At 40.6% G+C, this 18,410-nt stretch overlaps 1 protein-coding gene across 1 annotated transcript in view; it reads left to right on the top strand.

The window, feature by feature from the left end:
• ACOXL (acyl-CoA oxidase like) overlaps positions 1 to 18,410 on the top strand; it is a 375,298-nt gene that overhangs the window by 97,500 nt on the left and 259,388 nt on the right. The window lies entirely within an intron of this gene.

Raw genomic sequence — 18,410 nt, 5'->3', positions numbered from 1 at the left:
CATGTGCTGACCGCTCACTGATGGGCCAGACGCGCGATGCTGCGTGTGCATTTTCTCACCCAGCGCTCATGACAGCTCTACCCTGGTTCCCACTTTACAGATGAGAAGACAGAGGCCCTGTGAGCTAAGGTAGCTTGGCAAGGGCACACGGCTCACGTGGGGCAATGCAGTGTTGTGCCCACCTCGCCCTCGAATGGCTTGAGGGTCCCTCTTGAACAGCTCTTGTCAAAGACCCCCTTTTAAAAAAATCTTTCTCGGGGCGCCTGGGTGGCGCAGTCGGTTAAGCGTCCGACTTCAGCCAGGTCACGATCTCGCGGTCTGTGAGTTCGAGCCCCGCGTCGGGCTCTGGGCTGATGGCTCGGAGCCTGGAGCCTGCTTCCGATTCTGTGTCTCCCTCTCTCTCTGCCCCTCCCCCGTTCATGCTCTGTCTCTTTCTGTCCCAAAAATAAAATAAACGTTGAAAAAAAAAATTTTTAAAAATTCTTTCTCTTGGGGCGCCTGGGTGGCTCGGTCGGTTAAGCGTCCGACTTCGGCTCAGGTCGTGATCTCGCGGTCCGTGAGTTCGGGCCCCGCGTCAGGCTCTGTGCTGACCGCTCAGAGCCTGGAGCCTGTTTCAGATTCTGTGTCTCCCTCTCTCTCTGCCCCTCCCCTGTTCATGCTCTGTCTCTCTCTGTCTCAAAAAGAAATAAACGTTTAAAAAAAAATAAAAAATCTTTCTCTTTTTCCCTGAAGTATAGTTGACATACAATAGTATATTAGCTTCAGGTATACAACGCAGTGATTTGACATTTACGTACTTTACTCTGCACTCACGGTAAGTGTGGCTACCGTCTGCCATCCTGCAACGTTATTACAATATCACTGACTATCTTCCCTATGTTGTACTTTTCATCTCCGAGACTTATTTATAACTGGAATTTTGTAACTTGTAATCCACCTCACCTGTGTCGTGCCCCCCTGCCCCTCCTCTCCGGCAACCACCAGTTTTTTTTTTCTCTGTCCTTAATGAGTCTTTCTGGGTTTTGTTTTTGTTTGTTCATTTGTTTTGTTTTTTGGATCCCATATGTAAGTGAAGTAAGACGCCATTCGTCCTTCTCTGTCCGACTTATTTCACTTAGCATAATACCCCCTAGGTCTATCCGCATCATGAATCGCAAGATTTCGTTCTTTTCATGGCTGAATCCGTTGTGGTATTTACGTACCACATCTTCTTTGCCTGGTCATCTATCAGTGGACACTTAGGTTGCTTCCATATCTTGGCTGTTGTAGACAATGCTGTAACAATAGCACATGTCTTTTTGAATTAGTGTTTTTCTTTTTCTTCCGGTAAATACTCAGAAGCGGAATTACCGGGTCGCACATATTTCTGTTTTTAATTTTTTGAAGAACCTCTATACTGTTTTCCATAGTGGCTGCACCAATTTGCGTAAGGGTTCCGTTTTCTCCACGTTCTCGCGAACACTTATGTTTTTTGTCTTTTTGATAGTAGCCATTTTGAATGGTGTGGGAGGATATCTCATTGTGGTTTTGATTTGTGTTTCCCTGATGATGAGCGATGTTGAGCATCTTTCCATGTTTTTGTTGGCCATCTGCATGTCTTCTTTGGAGAAATGTCTGTTCAGGTCTTCTGCCCATTTTTAAATCAGATTGTTTGTTTTCTTTGGTGTTAAGTTGTATGAATTCTTTATACGCTTTGGATATTAACCCCTTATCAGAAATACTGTTTGCAAATGGCCTCTCCCATTCAGTGGGTTGGCTTTTTGTTTTGTTGATGGTTTCCTTTGTTGTGCAAAAGCTTTTTAGTTTGATGTAGTCCCAGTTTTTTATTTTTGTTTTTGTTGCCCTTGTCTGGGGAGACAGATCCAAAAAAATATTGCTAAGACCAATGTCCATAGTGCCTATGTTTCCCTTTGGGAAATTTATAGTTTAGGTCTCACATTTAGGACCCTATCCATTTTGAGTTTATTTTTGTGTATGGTATAAGAAAGGGGTCTAGTTTCATTCTTTTACATGTAGCTGTCCAGTTTTCTCAACACCACTTATAAAAGATAGTTTTTTTTCCACCGTATATTCTTTTTTTTAAAGTTTATTTATTTTGAGAGAGAGCACAAGCAGGGGAGGGGCAGAGAGAGGAAGAGAGAGGATCCCAAGCAGGCTTTGCATTGCCAGTCCAGATCCTGACGTGGGGCTCAAACTCACGAACTGTGAGATCATGACCTGAGTCGAAACCAAGCGTTGGACACTTAACTGACTGAGCCACCCAAGTGCCCCTTCTCATTGTAAATTCTTGCCTCTTTGTTGTATATCAATTGACCATATAAGTGTGGGTTTATTTCTCGGTTCTCTATTCTGTTCTATTGATTTATGTGTCTATCTTATTTTTGTGCCAGTACCATGCTGTTTTGATTAATATAGCTTTGTAGTATTGTTTGAAATCTGGGCTTGTGATTTCCCCAGCTTTGTTCTTCTTTTTTTCGAGATTGCCCTGGCTTTTTGGGGTCTTTCGTGGTTGCATACAAATTTTAAGATATTGGTTCTAGTTCTGTGAAAATACTGTTGCTATTTTGATACGGATTGAATTGAATCCGCAGATTGCTTTGGGTAGTATGGATATTTTCACAATATTAATTCTTTCATTCTATAGGTATGTTCCATTTATTTGTGTCCTCTTCAGTTTGTTTCTTCAGTGTCTTATAGTTTACAGAGTACATGTCTCTCACCTCCTTAAATTTATTTTTTAAATTAAATTATTCCTAGATATTTTATTTTTTTGTTGCAATTGTAAATAGGGTTATTTTCTTAATTTCTCTTTCTGCTAGTTTGTCATTAGTGTAGAGAAACAATATACAGAAGTTTCTGTATATTAATTTTGTATCCTTTAACTTAGCTGAATTCATGTATTAGTTCTGAGAGTTTTTTGGTGGAATCTTTAGGGTTTTCTAGATGTGGTATCATGTCATCTGCAAATAGGGACAGTTTTACTTCTTCCTTACTAATTTGGACGCCTTTTAATTTCTTTTTCTTGTCTTATGGCTGGGTCTAGGACTTCAAGTGCGACATTGAATAAAAGTAATGAGAGTGGACAACCTTGTCTTGTTTGTGGTCTTAGAAAAAAAAAAGCTTTTGGCTTTTTACCTCTGAGTATTATATTACTGTGGATTTGTCATATATGGCCTTTAGTATGTTGAAGTGTGTTTCTTCTATACCCACTTTTTTTTTAAGGTTTTTATTTTTTTAAGTAACTTCTACACCCAATGTGGGGCTTGAATCCATGACCCTGAGATTAAAAGTCATACGCTCCACTGAGTCAGCCAGGCGCCCCTATGCCCACTTTGTTGGGAGTTTTTATCATGAATGGATGTTCAATCTTGTCAAAAGTTTTTTTTTTTCCCCTGTGTCTATTGAGATGATATGATTTTTATCCTTCATTTTGTTATCGTGGTATATCACGTTGACTTAATTGCAGATATTGAATCATCGTGTCTCCTGAATAAATCCCACTTGATTTGTGGCTCTCAAATGTATTGTTGAATTAAGTTTGCTAATATTTTGTTGATCGTGGTATTTTGTTATCGTGGTATATCACATTGACTTAATTGCAGATATTGAATCATCGTGTCTCCTGAATAAATCCCACTTGATTTGTGGCTCTCAAATGTATTGTTGAATTAAGTTTGCTAATATTTTGTTGATGACTTTTGCATCTATGCTCATCAGGGATATTAGGCTATAATTTCCTTTTACTTTTTTTTTTTTTTTTGTAGTGCCTCTGTCTGATTTTGGTATCAGGGTAATGCTGGTTTTGTAGAATGAATTTGGAAGCGTTCCTTCCTCTTCAATCCATTAAATCTTCTTAAAATATTTGGTAAAATTTACTCGTGAAGCCATCTGGTCCCAGACTTTTGTTTGTTGGGAGTGTTGTGATTACTGATTCAATTTCATTACCAGTAATTGATCTATTCAGATTTTCTATTTTTTTCCTTATTCTGCCTTGGAAGATACATGTTTTTAGGAATTTATCCATTTCTTCTAGGCTGTCCAGTTTGTTAGTGTAAACTTTTTTGTAGCTGTCTCTTAATCTTTTGTATTTCTGCAGTGTGAGTGGTAACTTCTTTTTTTTTTTTTTTTTTCCTGATTTTAGTTATTTGCATCCTCTCTCTTTTCTTGTTGATGAGTCTGGCTAATGGTTTATCAATTTTGTTTATCTTTTCAAAGAACCAGCTCTTAGTTTCATTAATCTTTTCTACTGATTTTTTTCAGTCACTATTTCATTTATTTTCATTCTAATCTTTATTATTTCCTTCCTTTTACTAACTGTGATCTTTGTTCTTCTTTTTCTTTTACATCCTTTAGGTGTAAGGTTAGATTGTGTATTTGACCTTTGTTTCTTGAGATGGGCCTCTATTGCTATACATTTTCCTCTTAGAGCTGCTTTTGTTACATCCCAAAGATTTTGAACCACTGTGTTTTCATTTGTCTCAAAGTTGTTTTTTTTTTTTTTAATTTCCTCTCTGATTTCTTCATTGACCCATTAGTTGTTTAGTAGCATGTTGTTTAATCTGCATATGTTTGTGTCTTTTCCAGTTTATTTCTTGTAATTGCTTTCTAGTTCTTTACTGTTGTGGTCAGAAAAGATGCTTGATATGATTTGTCTTCTTAAATTAAAAATTTTTTTTTCAACGTTTATTTTTTTTGGGACAGAGAGAGACAGAGCATGAACGGGGGAGGGGCAGAGAGAGAGGGAGACACAGAATCGGAAACAGGCTCCAGGCTCCGAGCCATCAGCCCAGAGCCTGACGTGGGGCTCGAACTCACGGACCGCGAGATCGTGACCTGGCTGAAGTCGGACGCTTAACCGACTGCACCACCCAGGCGCCCCTGTCTTCGTAAATTTATTGAGACTTGCTTTGTGGCCCAACATGTGATCTGTCCTGGAGAATGTTACATGTGCATTTTAAAAGAATGTGTATTCTGCTATTTTTGCTTGGAATGTTTTGTATATATCTATTAAGTCCATCTAGTCTAATGTATCATTCAAAGCCACTGTTTCCTTCTTGATTTTGTGTCTGGATGTTCTCTCCATTGATTTAAGTAGGGTGTTAAAGTGCCTACCATTATTATATTACTGTCAATTTCTCCCTTGATGTCTGTGGATATTTGCTATATATATATATTTAGGTGCTCCTATTTGGGTACATGGATATTTACAATTATTATGTCCTCGTGTTGGCCTGATCCCTTTGTCATTAGCAATGCCTTTCATTACCTCTTTTTACAGTCTTTGTTTTAAAGTCTGTTTTGTTTTGTCTAGTATGTGTTGCTGCCCCAGCTTTTTTTTTTTTTTTTTTTTGGCTTACATTTGCATGGAATATCTTTTTCCAGCCCTTTACCTTCAATCTGTATCTGTCTTTAGGTCTGAAGTAGGCAGCATATACATAGATCTTGTTTTTCTATCCATTCAGTCGCTACTTGAAAGACCCTCTATTTTGAGGCTGCACTGGAGAAGGAGTGTCGGACAAGGGGACCCAAAGTGCAGCATCTTAGGGCACCTGGGTGGCTCAGTCGGTTAAGCATCTGACTTTAGCTCAGGTCATGATCTCACGGTTTGTGAGTTCGAGTCCCACATCAGGTGAGCGCAGGCCCTGCTTTGGGTGAACCCGAGCCGCACTTCTTGTGAACACGAGCCCCACTTCTGATGAGACCCACTTCTTTCTCTCTCTCTCTCTCTTTCTCTCCCTCTCTCTCTCCACCTTCGCTTACTTGCACCCTCTCTCTCTCAGTAAACACACACACACACACAAACACACATATACAAAGTGTGGCATCTTAGATTTCTGGAAACTTTCATGCCTCTTGCTTGGGTAAACACTGACCTTTGAGCCCACTTGGCCCAGGTGATATTCTGAGGATTAGATCCTGTCTATCTCTAGGTTTGTGGGAATGATCTTAGACTCAAACTTGATTTTTGTTTGCAGGGACATCATAGGTCAGGCAGTCAGGGTGATGGGCATTAGCACCAAAGCGACCCTATCGGGCCATGATTTCTTGATTAATTTTCATCTGATGAGAATGTTGTGGTGAGTAGACTTTTTAAAAATATTTGCATATCTCATTTCTTTGTCTAATTAGCATTGTAAGAACAATGTCCCAGTTTTCATGCTTGAATAAATAACTGTCATGGTATAAGGCGCTAAGGGGCTGGTTCACCACGGTGCCTTCTCTTTCTCGCATTTGGCATCTCATGTACGCTTTGTTTCAGTGCACACTCCAGACATTTCTTTTAAAAGAACTCATCTTGTCAGCCAAATAATACCTTCTCCTGCCATGAGACATCTCCTAAATTTAGAGGACAGTTTTGTCATTGTTGTGGCACAACGCTGAGCATCAGATCCCAAGAGGCGCCTAATACAAAAGTATACTCTGCGCCTATACTCCAGTTTTAAAGTAAGTGGAATTTAAAAACGGGGGAGTTAGTTTAAGGATGGCCTTTCTTCTGACACGGCTCCACTTTCATATATGACCTTACAAATCTTCTCGTTTATTTGCTTTAGTCTGCTATACAGGCCAAAGACATGACCACATTGTATGTTTTGGAGGATGGAACGTAATAAAAGTCCTTGCACTTAAGGGGTCTTCAGTCCTGCTGGAAGAGCAGAGTGGAGACCTGAAAGGATCCTACACCGACATTGGTGTCTTGGGAGCACGCTGAAGCTTGTAACAAAACAAGCACAGCTGACTTGGCTACCGTGCTGCAGTTAGAGGCCAGCTGGGTGGGCATGGGGAGAACACACTGGGTTTTAAGAAGCATAATTTTCAGAACACTGGAGGGGATAGTTCTGCTCACTGCCTGGAGTACTGTTGGTTTCTGGACTTGGTTTGTAAATCGAGACCCAGACAAGTGGAGCCAGCCTGGAGACGATACCCAGGATAGTAAAAGGATTTGACACCACGCCGTGCTAGGAACTACTAGAACATCTGGGGGCATTTAGCTGGGAAGAGAGAAGATCTTGGGATGGAGAGGCAGGATAGCAACCATCTAATAAACTGGGGCTATCGGAGGCAGCTGGGAAGCAGGTTCGGATCAGATGATGGAGGGCTTTTCTTGCTTTGTTAAAGACTTTGCATTTTATTATTATTATTATTATTATTATTATTATTATTATTATTATTATTATTTTTGGCAATGGGGCTCTACTGATGGTTTGTAAGGAAGGAAGTGATGAGAATTAGCTTGCAGTCCAGGGAACACCTTGGTTTGGAATGGAGAACACAGAGGAGGAACAGGTATAGGGAGGAAAGCATGAGTTTGCAGAAGCATCAGGCAGGAGTGGGGAGGCTCTGGGATGCATTGGCCGAAGCTGGGAAGAGTAGGTGACATCGTGCAGGAAGAAATAGTCATGAGGGACTCTGGGAAAGCCTACGTTTAAAGGATAAGCTAAAGGGCATGGTGGGGGAATGCAAGAGACTGGTCTGGAAGTGGGAGGAAACTAGAAGATTAAATCTTTGCGGAAGGCAAGAGGAGAGAATTTCCAGAAGGAATGTGTGGCCAGTGAATCCACAGTAATCATCACCATTTGGTGAATGACGTTCATTTTTTGAGTACCAGCCATTTGGCTAAGTGTTCCCCATACCCCATTTCCTTTCATTCTTATAGGAGTTCCACAAGGGAGACCAGAATGTTGATATTCTATAGATAAGGGACCGAGGACCAGGGTATTAGGCTTCGTGGGAGACAGAATGTTGGCTTTAGTGTGAGACAAGCTGTTTGAGTTCCACCTCCGCTTTTATTAGCTGCACATACTTGTACAGATTACTTGGTTTTTCTTCTCTAAACAACATATAATGGCCCAGTTTCCTGAGGATGTTGATGGGTTTCCATAAACTATCGTCTTATTTTAAGTGGTGTCCTTCACATGGCGCCCAACATGCAAGAGTCCCTCCATAGGCTTTAGCACAGTCTTGGTTATTCCCCAGTGTTACCTACCTGGTAAGTGGTGGAGTTGAATTTGAACTCATGCCTGTGTGGGACCATATCCTGTGTCATGCCTTCAAACAAGGGAGGTGATATGGGACCAGAGTTGAAATGCCTGTGGGGTGGAGGAATGGTGTTTTAGAGGTAGGAGTAACTTGAGCATGTCTGAACCCAGAGGGGAAAGAGGAAGTAGGAAGGGAGAGATTGATGCTGCCAGAGAGAGAGGGATTGCCTGGTGGCAAGGTCACAGGGAGACATATAACAAGCCATTAATACACGGATGTTAGGAAGGATGCTGAAGCCAAAGCAGATGTTTCTTCTTCAGAGACAAGAGGGACAGAAAGTCTGAAGAGAGGAGGAGACAAAGAATTTTCCAGCAAGGGCAAAAGAATTGAGAACACTCTAACCAACTATTTCTATTCTCTCAGGAATGCAGAGTTAGGTCAAGGTATGAGGAAGAAGATCAGGGGTGAGTCGGAAACTTTGCACCAGGATGCCCAGTGTTTACAGCCCTAGAAGGTGATAGGGTGGGAAGAAGAGAGGCAAAAAAGAAGAGGGCTTGTGGAGATCATTGAAGACCCAGTCTTGAGTGGCTTGCTGTGATGTAACACACATTTGTGACCAGGCAGTATGATGATGTAGGTAGTATTGGGGCCAGTGGTAGGGAAATGAGATGGTTGGATTGGTCCCGATTTGGAAATTGGGTTGCAGAAAAACAGAGTGAGGTGATGGCTGCTGGGGAGGTGTGAAACAAGGGAGCCCGGGAGATGAGGGTGAGAGGGAATGGGACAAAGGGACACTGGGTCTGAGGGAAATCTTTCCCCCTTCTGCCGTTGTTGAATACCCAGAGTATGTTAGGAACTTCTAATGAAGAACATATATGACTCACTTTCACATCTCATTTTCAAAAAAGTATAAGGCATCCGTATGGAAAATTTTGTGGAAAAAATGGCTGTCATACCTCCTAAGCTGGATTTTACTCAGACTGTTACGACAAGCGTGATCCATTAAACCTGGGCTCTCAAAATCCCTGGTGTCATGGTCATGTACCCCAGTCCTATGATCAGTCATTTTTCAAGGACCCCTGGTTCCTTTTGTTGGAGAATGGTTTTAGAAACCAAGATTTGGGTGCTAAGTGTTTTTGTTGCTACTAGAATGTTGTTACTTCCAGGGCCTCTCAGTTGATAGAGCAAGGAAATATGTCTTTATGCTAACCTGTGTGTATGTAGGTATCTCTAAATATGTATCTGTTTGTATCTATATGAAGCTAAAATTGAGTTCATACTGATGTCTCAGCTCTAATCCATCACCACATGGATATATTCTAAACTTTTCCTCTAGATTGTCTGCAACCGCCTGCTTCAATGGTGAGAAACCTAGCTTCAGCCATTTGCCATCTATTTATTTAATTGTTCAATTCCAGTATGCATGCATGGTGGTTTCAGAATTGCTAACTCATTCACCCATGGGAAACAATTTTATCATCCAGAGTACAGTGCTTATGTGCAGTTTATTTTGCTTTTAGCTTTACATTCTACACTCAATTCCAAAGTCACTTATTTCTGTACCTCTATCTCCCACTCCCTTCAGTGAGGTCGTTTCAGTAACCTTATCTCCCTCCGCCTTCAGCGAGGTGGTTTTCTACATTTGTGATAGATTCTTTTGTCACAGTCTGAATTCCATTCTGTAATCTCCTTAACTTTTACATGATTTTTTTAAAAATTGCGTACTTTCAGTTTAGTTTTTTGTGCTGTGAAGTTCTATGTGTTTTGACAAATATATAGTTTCATGTACCTACCATGACAATATCATCCAGAATAGTTTCACCACCCCCAAATAATAATACCCTGTGCTTCCCCGGTGTAGTTCTCTCCCCTCCCCAAACCTCTGGCAACCACTAATCTGATTACCAGCTATAGTTTTACCTTTTCCAGAATGTCATGTAAATATAATCACACAGCGTATAGCCTTTTTATTTTTTTTATTTTTTAATTTTTTTATTTAAAAAAAAATTTTTTTTCAACGTTTATTTATTTTTGGGACAGAGAGAGACAGAGCATGAACGGGGGAGGGTCTGAGAGAGAGGGAGACACAGAATCGGAAACAGGCTCCAGGCTCTGAGCCATCAGCCCAGAGCCTGACGCGGGGCTCGAACTCACGGACCGCGAGATCGTGACCTGGCTGAAGTCGGACACTTAACCGACTGCGCCACCCAGGCACCCCGCGTATAGCCTTTTTAGATTGGCTTCTCTCACTTGGCGATATGCATTTAAAATTCATTTATGTTCTTGCATGGCTTTTATTGCTAAATACTGTTCTACCTTGTAAAGGTACCACAGTTTTGTTTTGTTTTGTTTTGTTTTTTACTGTTTATTTATTATTTTTGAGAGAGAGACAGAGTGCAAATGGGGGAGAGGCAGAGAGACAGGGAGACAAAGAATTTGAAGGAGGCTCCAGGCTCTGAGCTGTCAGCACAGAGTCCGATGCAGGGCTCAAACTCATGAACTGTGAGATCATGACCTGAGCCAAAGTCGGACGCTTAACCGACTGAACCACCCAGGCACCCCTAACAGTACCACATTTGTTTTTAATCCATTCACCGATTGAAGGACATCTTGGTTGCTTCTAGTTTTTGGTAATTATAAGCTGCTATAAACATTTACATGTAGATTTTTGTGTGGATATAAGTTTTCAAATCGTTTGGGTAAATACCTAGGAGTGCTATTGCTGAACTATATGGTAAAACTATGTTCAGCTTTGTAAGAAACTGCCAAGCTGTCTTCCAAAGTGGCTCTGTCAGTTTGTATTCCTACTAGCATTAAGTGAGAAAGTTCCTGTTGCTCTGGATTTTTGCCGGTTATTGTCAGTGTTTTGGATTTTAGCCATTCTAATAGGTGTGTGGTTGTATTTAATTGTTGCTTTAATTTGCATTTCCCTGATGACATATGAAGTTGAGCAGCTTTTCAGATGCTTATTTTCTCTCCGTATATTTTTTTGGCAGTGTCTCTTTAAATCTTTTGCCCATTTTTGAGTTGTTTTATTGTTGAGTGTTAGAGTTGCTTGGCTATTTTGGATATCAATCCATTATCATATATGTGTTTTGCAAAGATTTCCTCCTAACTTATGGTTTTCATTCTCTTAACAAAGTATCTTTGATAGAGCAGAAGCTTTAACTTTTAAAAAAGCTCGGTCGATTTATTTTTCTTTTATGGATTGTTTTTGTTGGTGTGTCCACAGCTCAACATAAACCCAAGGTCATATAGATTTTCTCCTATGTTTTCTTCCAATAATTTAATGGCTTTGCATTTTACATTTAGGTTTGTGACCCATTTTAAGTTAATTTTGTTTAAGGTGTAAGGTCTGTGTCTTTCTTTCTTTCTTTCTTTCTTTCTTTCTTTCTTTCTTTCTTTCTTTCTTCCTTTTGTACATGGATGTCCAACTGTTCCAGCACCATTTATCAAAAAAGGTGATCCTTTCTCAGTTGAATTGCCTTTGCAGCTTTATCAGAACTCAGTTGACTATATTTGTGTGGGGCTATTTATGGGCTCTCTGTTCAATTCCATTGATCTATGTGTCTGCTTTTTCTCCAATACCATGCTGTCTTAACTACCGGAGTCTTGAAATGAGATAGTATATGTTCTTCAACTTTATTGTTCTTCCTCATTGTTTTTGGCTCTTCTAGGTCCTGTGCTTTTTTATATAATTTTTAGATTTGTCAACATCGATAGAATAATTTCTTGGGAACTTGATTGAGATTGTATTGGGATCTTAAGAATTGACAGATTAACAATATTGAGTCTTTTGATATATGAACATAGAATATCTCTATTTCTTTATATCTTCTTTGATGTTCATTTTTCAAAATCTTTTTTCCCCTTTCATTTGGATAATTTATATGAATCCATCTTCAAGCTCGCTGACTTTTTTTTTTAATGTTTATTTTTCAGAGAGAGAGAGAGAGACAGAGCATGAGCAGGGGAAGGTAGAGAAAGAGGGAGACACAGAATACGAAGCAAACTCCAGGCTCTGAGCTGTCAGCACAGAGCCTAATGTGGGGCTCGAACTCATGAACTTTGAGATCATGATCTGAGCTGAAGTCGGACGCTTAACCGACTGAACCACCCAGGTGTCCCGTCACTGACTCTCTCTTTAGGCATTTCCTTTCTGCTGTTAAGCCTATCCATAAACCTGTTTTATTTTCAGATATTGTGTTATTCCATACTAAAATATTCATTTGTTTTTTGTTTTCATCTTTCATTTCTCTGCTGAAATTTCCCGTCTTTTCATTAATTAGAGCGTATTTTTTTTGATCTCATGGAATATGGTTATTGAGTTAACTCTTAACAACATGGGTTTGAACAGTACAGATCTACTTATACATGGATTTTAAAAAATATGGCACAGTACTGTAAATGTATTTTCTTTCTTATGATTTTCTTAACATTTTCTTTTCTCTAGTGCACTTTATTATAAGAATACAATATATATTGCATATATCATCCAAGATATGTGTTAATTGACAGTTTATGTTATTGGTAAGCCTTTCAGTCAATAGTAATCTATTAGTAGTTTAGTCTTTGGGGAGTCAAAAGTTGTATGTGGATTTTCAGTTGTGCAGGGGGTTGGTGCCCCTAACCTCGGCATTGTTCAGGATCAACTGAATATTTTCTTGAAAGCCCTTATCTGATAATTTCAATATCTGGATCATTTTAAGGTAGGCACTTATTGAAAGTCAGATTTTCCTGGTTCTTCATAAAATGAGTAACTGTGGATTATATCCTGGGCATTATGAATATTATGTTTTGGGGACTCTGAGTTACGTTACGTTCTTTTTTTCCCAAATGTTATATTCTTCTGAGGAAAGTTGGTGGTTTATTTTAGGAGACAATGAACTTGGTTAGACTCAAGGCCCAACCTTGAACTTTGTCTTAGCTTCTGTGGGTTTGTCTCAGTTCAACTCTTTAAGTTTTGCTGCACTGCTTTGTCCCTCCAATGCATGCTGGCCTCGTGGTCAGCCTGAGATTCATCCAGAGTTATTGCACAGGCTCAGGGGTTCCCCTTCTTCTACTCTTGCCTCTCTAGGATTTCTCCTCATACTCTTGTGACAGTAGTTGCCTTTACTTATCTTCCCAGTCCCTTTAGCCAGAAAGATAACAGGTTTTCTCTCAGTTTTAGCCACCCATGCTGCACTGCTCCTCAACCGTGGCCTGCTTTCAGGGGGAAAATAAACAGGAAAAAAAATTCAGGAAATTCACCCTGTGCCAGTGGCTACTCTGTAATCTATCTGTTTGTTTTTACTCTCCAGAATTCTCAGTAGTTGTTTTTTGTATTTTGCCTAAAGTTTACAGCTGTGATCTGTGGGAGGGTTGATCTGGAAAGGGCTCACACTGCCATACTAGAAGTGAATTTCTGGGACGCCTGGGTGGCTCAGTTGGTTAAGCGTCCAACTCTTGATTTTGGCTTAGGTCGTGATCTCGTGGTTCGTGGGACTGAGCCCCATGTCTGCGATGACAGCATGGAGGCTGCTTGGGATTTTCTCTCTCCCTCCTCCTCTCTCTCTTTCTGCCTTCTCGTGGTCTCAAATATAAATTATTACCTCAAAAATAAATAAATAAACATTAAAAAAGAGGAAATGAATTTCTGCCTGCTTTTTTCACCTAACATTATTTCTTGGAGATCTTCCCAAGTGAGCATACAGATGGCTTCCTCAGTCTTTTTAATAGTGCCTAGTGGTTCACTATAGGAGGACATTTATGTTGTTTCCAAAGTTTTGCTTTTAGAGATAATGCTGCATCAGTTGTCCTTGTACCCCTCTACTTTGCTCTGAGATCGTGATGGAGAAATGTCTTGGGACCTCAGCTAAGGTTTTTCTTGGAATTTTGAAAAACATTCATTCCTTTGGTAGCAGTATGATTTCTGTTTCCTCCTATGGTTGACTGAAGCCTGGGCCATGTTTCTGGGCATATCCAGTGGCAGGAAGATGTGGAGGAGAGGAGAGGTGATGAAGAATGCCAAGTACTCCAGAAGTCTTAGAGATTGTTCCCAAGCATTCAGCTCAGAAGCATTAGGGAAGTCTGATGGAAAAGGACAGTGACAGCTCTGTCTCATCCCCACCCACCTGGGTGCTTTATTTGATTTACCATTTCTGAATTGGTGATTCATCAACAAACGATAAAAGGCCTCTTTGGACAAAAATGTAGCACATTAAAGCAAAGCTTTCTCTCCTTGTCTCCCTCTCCTCCAATTCCTTTTATGCAATGGCCAAGGCGAATCTTTCAGAAGCATCACAGAGTCTGTCTCTACTTCATTCAGCATTTCCTGATTGTTTCCAGGATCACGTTCTCACTGTTTAGCATTGTACTCAAGACCCATCATTCTCCAGTCCTAAATATCCCCAGGCATTCAATCACGTTGGTGACTTCCTGCCTAACTCAGATTCCTTACTAGTAAGCTATTGCTGATGCTGAGGTCCCCACATGATGCCCTCCCTGTTCTCCATAGCATTCTGAATCCTGCCGATCCCTTGAGACCCAGCTCAAGCCCCAGCTCCTTTGTGAAGGTTTCTTGATCAACCTCTCTCACAACAAGATTACCCTCCTCTGAACTCTTGGAGTCTGGCACTTTACACAGTGGGTCGTGAAGCTATCTTCTTGGTTTATATTATGCTTTCTGAGCTCAGGGACCATGCCATGTACCTTTTTATGCCCTTCTTGGTGTCTTGTACACAATGGGCTTTTTATACGCATTGATGATGGGTTGGAACCCTGTGTTTCACATGCATTAAATGGGCAGTTTCCACACAGAGAGAAACGTAACACAACTTTGTCATTGGTGGCCGTTGAACCAAAACAATGCAATGGTCATCCTGGTATTACAAACATGTCAGATTAAAGTTTGAAGACATCCACATAGCCTTCTGAGTTTGGGGGATGTTCTTTTGCTCATTTCTCTCTTGACTTTTTAAAAATAGCAATTAGGATCTTTGGTGTGCAGTTTGTCCTGTAATCTTTTCTTAGGTTCTCAGAAAAACAACCCAGCTGGGTGCCTTGTACAGACATGTCCCCCTCACCACAGTGAGGAAGCAGAATGTTCTTGGCTGCTATGTGGCTATACCAGAACATGGAGGCCACAGGGAGGGCTGTTCTGTTGTCTGTCCGAGTCAAGGGGGAAAATACAGACTTCTGCGTGTTATGAACACAGCCAACTGCATATCCACATTAAAGAAAAGAAACAAACACAAAACCCATACTTTAGCAGATGTTCATTGAGCTCCTGCTGTACATCTGGTACCGGGGTAGGTATGGGGTGGAAGATAAACATAAGTGGCAGAAAGGCAGGTGAGGTAGGCTTAGGGTCTTGGCTTTATCATCCGGCCACTGGGAGTCCCAGATGAGTCTTTCACAAGACTCAGTGGTGTGATCGGCTCTGATTTTTCAGCTGAAGAAAAGAAACCCCTTCAAAAGCTCTCTCTTGTTCTTCCTGTGAGAAAAGGTGACGTTCTCAAGGCAGTGGCATGGGGCTAATGGGAAAGGACAGGACCCAGAGCAACTCATCTGGAGGTCTTGTTTCTTTTTTTTTTTTTTTTTTTCATCTGGAGGTATTGACTGGGGCTCGCGAGTGGTTGGGTGGGTGAGCTGAAGATGAGGGGGAGTCACATGTTTTACTTTTTAATGTGGTTGTAACCTCAGTGGTAAAATACATATTGCTTATGTTCTGCCTCTTTCGTATTACATCCTGAGCTCGTATCCCTTGTTACGAGATGCTTTTCTTAACTGTAAGTCTTAGTGGCAACAAAATATTGAGTTCAAGTGTTATATTGACTGAATTACTCGTGTAATTATTATTAATATTTACATTATTTCAATTTTTTATCTTTGTACATAAGACTTGAGCGTGCATCTTTGGGTTTTCTCTTTTATGTTATTTCCTTAGGGACGATCTGAACGGCTTAATAGTGTCATGACTTCTTGACACATTGTGTCAAATTGTTTTCCGAGTGGGCTATGCCCACAGGTGTGAATGTGCTCCTTCCACTTCTGGCATTTGTTATGACCAGACTGTTTTTTCTAGATCTAATTCTTGTAACCATCAACAATGACTAACAGATAGTGAATGCTCATTGTGTGCGAACACTGTGGAGCACGTTGAGTGCATCATCTGATACAGCCTTCTTTACAAAGCTAGGAGAGAGTAACAATAGGTATCCCCAAGTTAATGCGAGGAAACTGAGGCACGGAGAGATTGAGCCATTTGCCTAAGGTCACATGGTTCAGAAATGCTGGACCTGGGGTTGGAATTCAGATGGGGTCTTTGGGGAGACCTTACCAAGGGTAATCGCCAACTTGTACTGTCTCACTGTTTAAACTTCCATTTTGGGGGTTTCTGATGAGGTTGAATGTTTTTCCATATGTTTAGTATTTGTTGTATTACTTAGTGACTTTCCATTTTATGTTCTTCGTAGTTTTTATTTACTAAACTTCACACTCCAACTCCATGCCAATTTGGAGTGCCAGTGCATTACAGTCTAAGTAGCCCCCACTTCAAGTGGTGGGTTTGTGTTTTGGGGTCCTTATTGGGTCAAGATGGCAGTCAGCACTGGTCTGGCACCTCACTGATGGCCATGGGATGTGCTGGCCTCCCCCTAGCTGTGTCGCTTGGGCTTGATTACTCCTTGAGAAGTTTGTTCTTTCTCTTCAGAGGAAGAGAAGGCACCCTGGAGAACTGTCCTGGGAATATTGAGAAAACTCAGATTATTTCTTCCGTCTCCTGATGAGGCAGTGACGGGTGATAGCAACGTCTATAAACCAGTTGAAGGTGTTTTTGCTCTTGTGTCTTCTGCGACGTTTCTTCTCTGTGATTACACGATCACACTTCAGCGGGGCTCTCTCTGTCTGGTCGTGTCCTTCCGTGAACCTGGTCCGAGGCAGGGGAAGAAGAAGAAAGATCTTTCTCCCACTCTGCTAGGTGCGCGTGTGCAGGCATATTAGTCACTGCCTCTGTCATATCCATCATTTTAGACAAATTCACTTCTCTCACGTCAAAGTCTGAAGTTCCCGCCTGTAGATTGTACTGACCTAACAACTCAAATCATGATAGGGAACCTTTGTGAGAATTAGTTTGGGGTGGGGGCGGCACACTTACTTCCAAGAGACTGTAGCCTTGTTCTTTTACCTAGTTTCTTGAGTCTTTGTTTTGAATTTTTGTCCTGGTGGGACATAGTTTAATAATATCCCTCTGCCAAAGCATTCACATTTTAGGCTGATGAAGACAGCATCCTGAGATGAAAATTGCATTCGGGTATGCAAAAAAGTACATGGTTCATAGCATTTTGCAATGTAATTCCCCCCACATTTTTTCCTCATTAAATGTTTTGTGAAACTCACCATTCACTACCAGCTTGTGTTAAAACATTCAAATTACGCGCTAAACAAGAGTGTAAAAGCGTGATGGTCCTTTTCTACTCCATTCCTTCCCACCCCACAATTTGATAGTCTTCCACATGTCTCTCCTTATAATTATGTAAATAATTATCTAATATCAAATATCACTTCAATACCTATTATACACATCTACCTTGTATTTGCAATTTGGTTTTTACTTAAAAATATGTTGTGTCTCTTCACAGTGAAGCTACTGCACTCTTCTCTTTTTAAGTTTATTTATTTATTTTTGAGGGAGAGAGAGAGAGGTGGGGAGAGAGCACAAGCAAGGGAGGGGCAGAGAGAGAAGGAGAGAGAGAATCTCAAGCCAGCCCCGTGTTGTCAGCACGGAGCCCAATATGGAGTCGATCCCACGAACCGTGAGATCATGACCTGAGTCAAAACCAAGTGTCAGACACTCAACCAACTGAACCACTCAGGCACCCCTGCACTCTTTTTTAATAGCTGTGATCATGTTTTATGGAAAGCCTCATCTTAGCCTATGCTCTATACACCTGGAAAGAGGACCTAGTTTAAAAAATTTTTTGTGTGTAATTTTTTTTTTTGGTCAAAACTAAACAGAGGAGAAAGTATGGGGTAGTTAGAAGGAAGGTAAGTGTTTTTAAGTGAGCATTTGGGAAAATTCAACACCCATTCATGATAAGAACTCTCAGAAAAATAAGAATAGAAGGGAACTGCTTCAACTTGATAAAAAGCATCTACAAAAAAACAAAACAAAACAAAACAAAAAACTATAGATACTATCATCCTTTATGTGAAAGACTAAATGCTTTCTCCCTAAACTTGGGAATAGGGCAAGGATGTCTGTCTCACTACTTTTACACAGCATAGTGCTGGGATTTCTAGTCAGTGCAAAAAAGCAACAAAGGGAGAAAAAGGTGTATAGATATGAACAGAAGAAGTAAAACTGACTCTATTTGCAGATGACATGATTGTCTACGTAGAAAGACCATGGAGCCTATAAAAAAAGTCCTGGAACTAATAAGTGAATTTAACAG

Source organism: Felis catus, chromosome A3 (assembly GCF_018350175.1).
Source record: "Felis catus isolate Fca126 chromosome A3, F.catus_Fca126_mat1.0, whole genome shotgun sequence".
Lineage (NCBI taxonomy): Eukaryota > Metazoa > Chordata > Mammalia > Carnivora > Felidae > Felis > Felis catus.
Note: the sequence above shows the minus strand (reverse complement) of the source record. Positions and strands in the feature narration are given on the sequence as shown.